The sequence below is a fragment of the Hipposideros armiger genome, unplaced genomic scaffold (genome assembly GCF_001890085.2).
Source record: "Hipposideros armiger isolate ML-2016 unplaced genomic scaffold, ASM189008v1 scaffold_494, whole genome shotgun sequence".
In the NCBI taxonomy this organism is placed as follows: Eukaryota; Metazoa; Chordata; class Mammalia; order Chiroptera; family Hipposideridae; genus Hipposideros; species Hipposideros armiger.
Genome location: NW_017731844.1, coordinates 766848 through 774028, shown reverse-complemented (window position 1 = coordinate 774028; position 7181 = coordinate 766848). Strand labels below are relative to the sequence as shown.

Sequence of the window (7181 nt, the reverse complement as noted above, 5' to 3'; positions counted from 1 at the left end):
CCGGTCTGGCCGCCCTGGCCCTATATCTGGGTCTTCCTTCTTCATCTCACACCCGGGCCTGTGACCCACAGAGAGTGACCGGCTGGGCCAAGGAAGACAGAGGGGGGCCTCCCAACCCTCCTCCTTCTGGGCAGACATTTGAGTTTGCCTCTGGACTGCTCTCGGCCTCCTCAGAGACCCCTCCCTGCGGTCTCGGGCCACCAAGGACTGTCCGGTGTGACCCTGTCATGTGTCCGGGAGCTGGGGGGAGCTGGTTAGCCCCAAGGTCAAGCCTTCCTCCACTGTGAGGAATGAAGGCACAGGGGGTGCAGGGTGGGTGGGGGCACATGGGAGGTGCTCTCGGGGGCTCCTGGGGGGCGGCAGCGCCGTTGCTCTCCCTGCTCCCGCACCCGAGGGAGAGACGCCAGGGTGTTGCAGGCGCCAACAGGAAGGCGAGAGCTCGGGGTCCAGGCAGGGGCGTCAGGCTAGCGGTGGACGTTTAGCCCTCCTCCCCGTGAGGCTGGCAGCCCTGCCTGAGTGTCCCGGCAAGCCTGTCCCCGGGCACAGAGCCGGCAGATTTGGTGGCTTCGGTGCCCTGGAAATGGGAGATGGGTCAGCAGTGCCCAAGGCGGGCAGCGAGCTCCTTCCTGTCCCCTCCGAGCCTGGCCTGCGGGCTCAGCAGGTCAGCACTTTCCGCAAACCCCAAATGGAGCCTGGCCCGGCCCGGCAGTGCGTGACATGACTCCGGAGGGCCAGTTGTCCTTCCCCGGGGGCAGGCTCCCCGCCATGCTGCCTCCCGCCTTCAGGCGCCTTCTCTGGGGGCGCTGGTCCCTCCCAGCCTTTCCTGGCTGACCGCTGGACACCCTCCCCAATCCCCACAGGCACCCTCTCCTCCCTACCCAGCCGGCCATGCTCCCGCTGCAGAGAAAGGCGGCCAGCCCCAGGAGGAGGGCAGCCCAGACCTGTCTGGAGCCTGGTGGGCAGCCCCAGCCCCAGAGGGCTGGACCTGGACGACTGGCCAGCTCTTCTGTTGGGATGGAAGTCCTGTTCAAGTAAGGCCTGGGCCACATTGGCCAGTTGTTGGTTTGTTTCTGGGCCCCCAGCCCCCCACATTTCCATGGGCCCCATATCCAGTCCCGCTGGGGTTCCAATGAGGCCTGGATGAGACTCCAGGGTGGTCCGAGGGCCACAGTGGGGACCCCATGGTCACATCATAAAGCGAGTGGCAGTGTGCACGTGTCCAGCGCTGTGCCACGGCAAACTCCGGGCCAAGGCGGTGCCGGGTTTGCCCGCAGCACCCAGCACTCAGGCCAGGAATCTCAGGCCCCCGCGGGGCAGCCCAGGCCGGACACGGCCCTGCCTGGCTCCGAGGCAGACCACCCCAGGCCCAGGACAGGCTCCGGCCTCCCCTGGAGGCGCACTTCCTGCAGAGAGAGACACCCTGCTGCTCGGCCCCAGCCCACCCACCCACACGGCCACCCACAAAGCCACTTCCTCCGACCTCCCTGGGAGCCGGTCAGCAGTATCCCTAGGCCACAATGCATGCCTGAGGCTCCTCCGAGCCTGGTCTCACCCGCCGTCCCTCTGGCCGCTGTGGGACGCGGATGGGGCCAGGCAGGACGTGGAAGCTTCCAGGAGGACAGGAGAGAGAGGTGTGTGGGGGGGGGTGGGGCGAGAGCAGGCCCAAGTGGGAGAACCTGGGGAGGACGGAGGGTCTTCGTGGGGACAAAGCAGTGGACCTTTAGAAAACGAGGATGCGCATTGATTGGGAAGAGAGCAAAGGGGGTGGACGGATTGGGGCCTCGGGGAAGGGGCCATGTCACGAGCGTGGAAACAAAAGGGCTAGAGTTGCCAGGAGCCGGGAGTGAGGGGCCCAGAGAGGGAATCTGATGGCCACTCTTTGGGAGGGAGGACACAGCCATGGAAGGGTCCGAGAGAGAGTGGCGCAGTGTCCCCTGGCCAAACAGCAGAGTCTTTCTCTCCTGCTGAGGGAGGCGCGGCAGGTCACCACTTTGTACCCCACTGTGCCTGGGGGGCCCTTAGCCACCCGCGGCCCAAACGCAGGCCAGGCTGGGCAGTGGGCAGGAGGGCAGCGGGCGTCCTCTCCAGCGCAGACGCAAAGCCAGAGAAGACAAATGTCTGCATTTCAGAGGCCGGTGGGGCGGCCTGGGGGTGAGGTGCACAGAGGGGCTGAGGGTCCTGGGGCCGCATTGTCTCCTCACGGCTTCCCCCAGACTGGGGCACCTTCGGACAATATGGGGAACAGGGAAGGGGAAGGGGCTCTGGAAAGGCAGTTGTCTCCCGAACTGGGCCAGCACCCCCCTTGCCAGGCTGAGAGCAGGGCCCTGGAAATTGGGGACCAGAGGCAAGTGTTCTACCCATGGCTAGAGGTGGGTGCCCTGGCGAAGGGGGCCTCGTCCCAGGAGGCCAAGAAAAGATATGGAAGAACCTTCTAGAGACGCAGGGCTACTCATTCATCTCTGTTCCAGTCTCAGGCCCCTCACTTGGCCTGGGTGGTGTCTGGCACGCCCCTCAGGGTGAGGAGGGCCTGACCCCCTCCGGTCCAGCGTGGACCCCAACCCACTGGACCACAGGCCCTCTGTGCTCTCTGGGCTGCCATCCTCCTGTATGATGGGCATGGGCACCGTCATGCCGCTCCGCTGGGTTGGGGCTGGTGTGGGGGAGACAGGGTGAAGGCGCTAATGATTTGCTGAAGGGGTTGGGGGCAGGGGAATTAGGTTGGGGGGGGGCCACAGGGGCTCTTTCCCAGTGAGGTCTGCTTACCCCAGAAGGCCAGGCAGGCTGCGAGCGGGCCAGCAGGAGCTTGTGCAGAGGGGCATGCACCGGGTTCAGGGGGCCTCAGGCTGGGGCCAGGCTCTGCTCCCCACCTCCTGGGAAGCCAGGTTGGAAGAAATAAGCTGCAATCGGGTGGCATCAGGGCAGGGGTGAGCTCCTACCTGGGACCACACAGGACATTTGAGCTCCGGGGACCCGACTGGGGAGTGGGCGTTTCCAGGCGGGGCTCTTGTGACCTGCAGCCCACGGAGCTGGGCATCTCCGCCAGCAGACACAGTAGCGAGGGTGGCACCACCTCTCCAGGGCAGGTGCCCCAGGCAGACTGAGTCGCATCCTCAGAGGCCATGGTAGGCCCTCACCTGGCCCTCCCATGCCCGACAGGACCCTGAGCACTTCAAGGACTAGCTCCAGCCTGGACATCTGGGAACTGACCTGTCCCGAGCTTGAGAGCCAAGATGCAATGGTGGTCATGCTGGGCTCCGGCCCAGGGTGGTCTCCGGGCTGCTGTAGGAGCTGGGGCAAAGGTGGCTTTTCGTAGCTTGGCCAAGGAGGTGGTTAAAAGGTACTCTGTCCCAGCCTGCGCCCCGCCTTCCCCCAGGGACGTGGCTGCACGCCGGTCTCCATCCCAGGTCCATCCTTGACCGTCTCGCCAAGACTCGGGGACCCACAGTGGCTGCTCCCCCACTGGCCGGCTGGGAAAAGGCCCACAGTGCAGGGCGCACACCAGGGTGGCTGGGGATTGGCCACTGCCTGAATGTCCCCAGACGGATGCCCGTGTGCCCTTGGGCAGCCTTCCCCTCGGACAGGCTGTCCAGGCCGGGGAAACCCTAAGCCAAAGGGATTAAGAAGAAAGGAGAGAATCGGCCGTTCCTTTGGCCGTGTTCATTTGTGCTTCATTTAGTGTATATTTGCTCAGTGGGTAAAAACACAGAGGTGATGATGCCAAGGGCCCAGCCGTGCCCCCATCATTCTGGTCAGCAGTCAGCCTGCTAGAGGCCGCCGTGCCCGCCTGCCCACCCTCCCCACCCACCTGTCCCCAGCAACCATTTTACACATTCCTGTGGTCAGTCAGGAGAGCGCCAGGACCCTCTGGGCTGTGGAGTGAATGGATGGGGGTACGGATGTGCATGTGTGTGGGCCCTCTGCAGGGCTGAGCTGGTCCCCAGGCCCCAGGGCCCTCCCTCGAGGCTGCTGCTGCACATGGGGCAGGAGCTGGGAGCCTCACTCTGGCCTACACCGGGGCCTTGACGCCAGCCCCTTCCCACCGGGGACCCAGTCAGCCTCCTGTAAGCCAGGATGCCGACGGGCATGCACCTCAAGGGAGTCCCTGGAGAGCCCAGAACTCCTGCGGCTACAGAGTTGGGATCTTAGACATCTTGGGGACCCCGGGCTACAGCATGCTTGTCGAGGGCCCCCTTAGCACCCTCCCGGCTCCATCACCTGCTGGGGGTTTCCTAGGAAAACAGGGAGACCCAGGAAAGTTTTTCCCAAGGTGGGGCTGGTGGGAAAGGTACCCTGACGACCCCTCCCACCTGTCAAAAACGGGGCATACCCCAGGATAACTTTGGGAAGGACATAGGGACCCCCAGGTGACAGGGGAGAACCAGGATCTGACCTCCTGCCTCATCCTTTTGGTGTTCCCTCCCGCTGAGCCTAGCCGTGTACAGACGCCCTTCCAGGCTCTGGGGTGGCCGGGTTCAGTTCCACGCTGGCGCTGGCGCGGCCCGCATGTGCTGGCTGGGAGGGGCAGGGGTGGGGGGCAGGCGGCTCCTTCTCCCTTCCCCCACACTCTCAGACCCAACCACTTAAGAATAATGAAGTCCAGGTGGCCCCTCGCGAGTCTCGACCCTTGCTGGCTACAGGGCCCACCCCCTGCCCAGGAGCAGCTAATGACAACCAGAGGCTGGAAGGTGAAACTCCCCTTTGCTGACAAGGCTGTGCAGCCAACCCTCCGGCCGGCAGGTGGGCAGCAGGGTCGGAGCCTCGCCCAGCCGACGGGTCAGCTCGCTGCCTGCCTTGGGCACGCTGGCCTCTCCACCATGTCCCCGTCTGTCCGCCCAGCACCCAGCTGTCACGCGCTTTCCATGGGACCTTGGGGAGACCAGCGGTCGTTTCTGTCTCCGACACCCTTGTGTGACAGGGCGCTGCCGCCGTGCTTCTGCCCTCCAGGAGTGAGGGCCGAGGAGGCCGGACACGTCCATGGAGCCTCTGTTTGGGAAGGCGAAGCATTCGGGATAGGTGGTCGTGATTACACCACAACGTGGCTGTGCTTGGTGCCACGCACAGTCCCCTACAGATGCCACGATGGCAGAGTCTATGTTACCTGTATTTACCACAATAAAACACAAAGGGCTGAGCTCAGGAGCTCCTGAGTGACAGAGACTGGCAGTGTCCCCCACGGGGCAGTGTCCCCCCAGCGGAGACCAGGACAGCGAGGCGGCGTCCCACTGACCTGACTCCAGGACCCCCACGTTTGCCTCTGGCGCCCCACAGGAGACTGTCCCCTGTTTTCTACCACAACCCCTCACTGCCCTGGGCCACAGCCTCTGTGTCCCCTGCCCTGTCCTTGTGCAGATGTGGCCTCCTGTGGGTGAGAGGTGGGACACGCAGTGCGGGAAAGTGCAGAGGCTCCAGGCGCTGCTGCACAATTCCTGGGAAACACTGAGTGTCCCCTTCAGGAGAATGCCTGGGTGGCCAGCCAGGACTGGGGGGTGGGCACAGAAGGACTTGGGGTAAGAGTAGAGAGTGGCCATTCACAAAGTCCCAGCACACGACACACAGAGGGGTCGGGAAACTGTGGGACGTGAGTTTTCAGGTGTCCGGGCCCAGGGAGGAGGCTTTGGACTGGCCGAAGTCAACCCAAGTGGACACATTGGGCCATGTCACTTTGGGGTCCCATCTCAGCAAGTAGGAGAGAGAATTCTGATTTTTACTACGAAAAGGGGATGGGAAGAATGAAAGACAAAATGCTATCTGAAGAGTGGCACATCAAGGAAGGGCCGCTGGCCAAGGCGGGAAGGCCTGAGCATTGGTGTAACCTCCACCCCACTCCCCCGGGCCACCATCCAGGAAGGGCTGGTTGTGCGATTTTGGACAGATTGAGATAGCCCAAGGAATGTCCGAGAGGAGGCCTGGGGCCTACGGTCAGGTCTCCCTCGCTACCCCCCCCCCAGCGGGCAGAGAAAGGCCCCCACCCCCTTATCAGCCCAGAAGTTGCCCTTCTGTCTGTAGGCCAGTCACCCGTGGCCCTGCTGGCTACTGCGGATTCGTCAAGGTGGGCCCAAGGGTGCACACCTGGCCGGCCACCCCCCTTCTCTCCTGCCAGCAGCCCACACTCTGGCCCCTTCCAGGGGGGAGCCGTGGCTATCCTGGGCCAGCGTGTTGGGCAGGCATCAGGGCTGGGTGAGCTGGTGCTGAGCTCCGAGGGTACCGTACTCAGCCGGGCAGATGGCTTCCTTGGCAGCCTGTGGCCAGCGGGATACAGTGGTCCCAGTTGGGAGCCCCACCTGCCTCCCTCCAGGGCCCCTCGGAGGCCAGAAATCCTGAGAGGAGCAGAACGGGGCTGTGGGCAGGAGGGGCTCTGGGTAGCATTCCCTCACAGCTTTCCCATGACGCCCCCGTAATCTGGGCTCTTCTCCTGGCACCCCCACACCTCACAGCTGCCGGGACCAGCCAGCTGCTCCTCCCCCCGCCCGGCCCAAGAACGAGCATGTGTCCGGGCAGCGGCAGCCTTTCCCATGGTGGGGATGGGGCGAGGGGGCTGAGGAATTTGAAGAGGAAGCAGCAATGGCTCGAGAATTTGGAAAATGTGTCCAAGTGCTAGGAGCACTGGGAAGAAGCCGACGGGATTAGGAGAAATGGAGGACAGACGCATGGTCCTGGGTGGGCCGTGACGGATGGGGCAGGGGGCCCCCGTCCATGTGGGAGAGGCTGGGGGAGCAGCTGTCCCCATCCGTCAGCCTGCCTTCTTCCTTCCAGTGGCTCGTCAAAGACCTTTGACCCCAGGCTGGTGGGGGAGCTAAAAACCCACCGGAGAGGCACCCACTGCCTGCAGGGCGAACAGAGGCACAAGGAGGGGCTCAGGGCGTGACGAGCTTACAGGGTGGGGGCTCTTCTGAGCCAACGGCTGGGAACCCCTGGCCGCCTCTTGAACCAGCTCTGTCTAGCCTGTCGCCCTTGGCCTGGGTGGTGGTGGTGGGGCCCAGTCCCTCGGTTTGGGCCCTCAGTGGGGGTGCCCCTGGGGGAAGGGCCTGAGCCTGCTGTCTGGTGGGTCTGGCCCCTGGGAACCCTCTGGAGTAGCAGCTGTCCCTGCCGCTGGGAGCCGGCTGACGGTTCTCCGGCCCCTGGGCTAAGCCCTCCATGATTGATGGTGGTGCATACTCACACCGGGGGAAAGAGCCGGATAA

At 64.2% G+C, this 7181-nt stretch overlaps 1 long non-coding RNA gene across 1 annotated transcript; it reads right to left on the bottom strand.

Moving 5' to 3' along the window:
* Positions 1-1695: 1695 nt before the first annotated feature.
* Positions 1696-3443, bottom strand: LOC109395920 (uncharacterized). The gene is made up of 3 exons (XR_002126752.1): positions 3208-3443; positions 2764-2870; positions 1696-2650 (listed from the first exon to the last, which is right to left on the bottom strand). It is a non-coding gene; the product is annotated as an uncharacterized LOC109395920 (long non-coding RNA).
* Positions 3444-7181: the final 3738 nt, after the last annotated feature.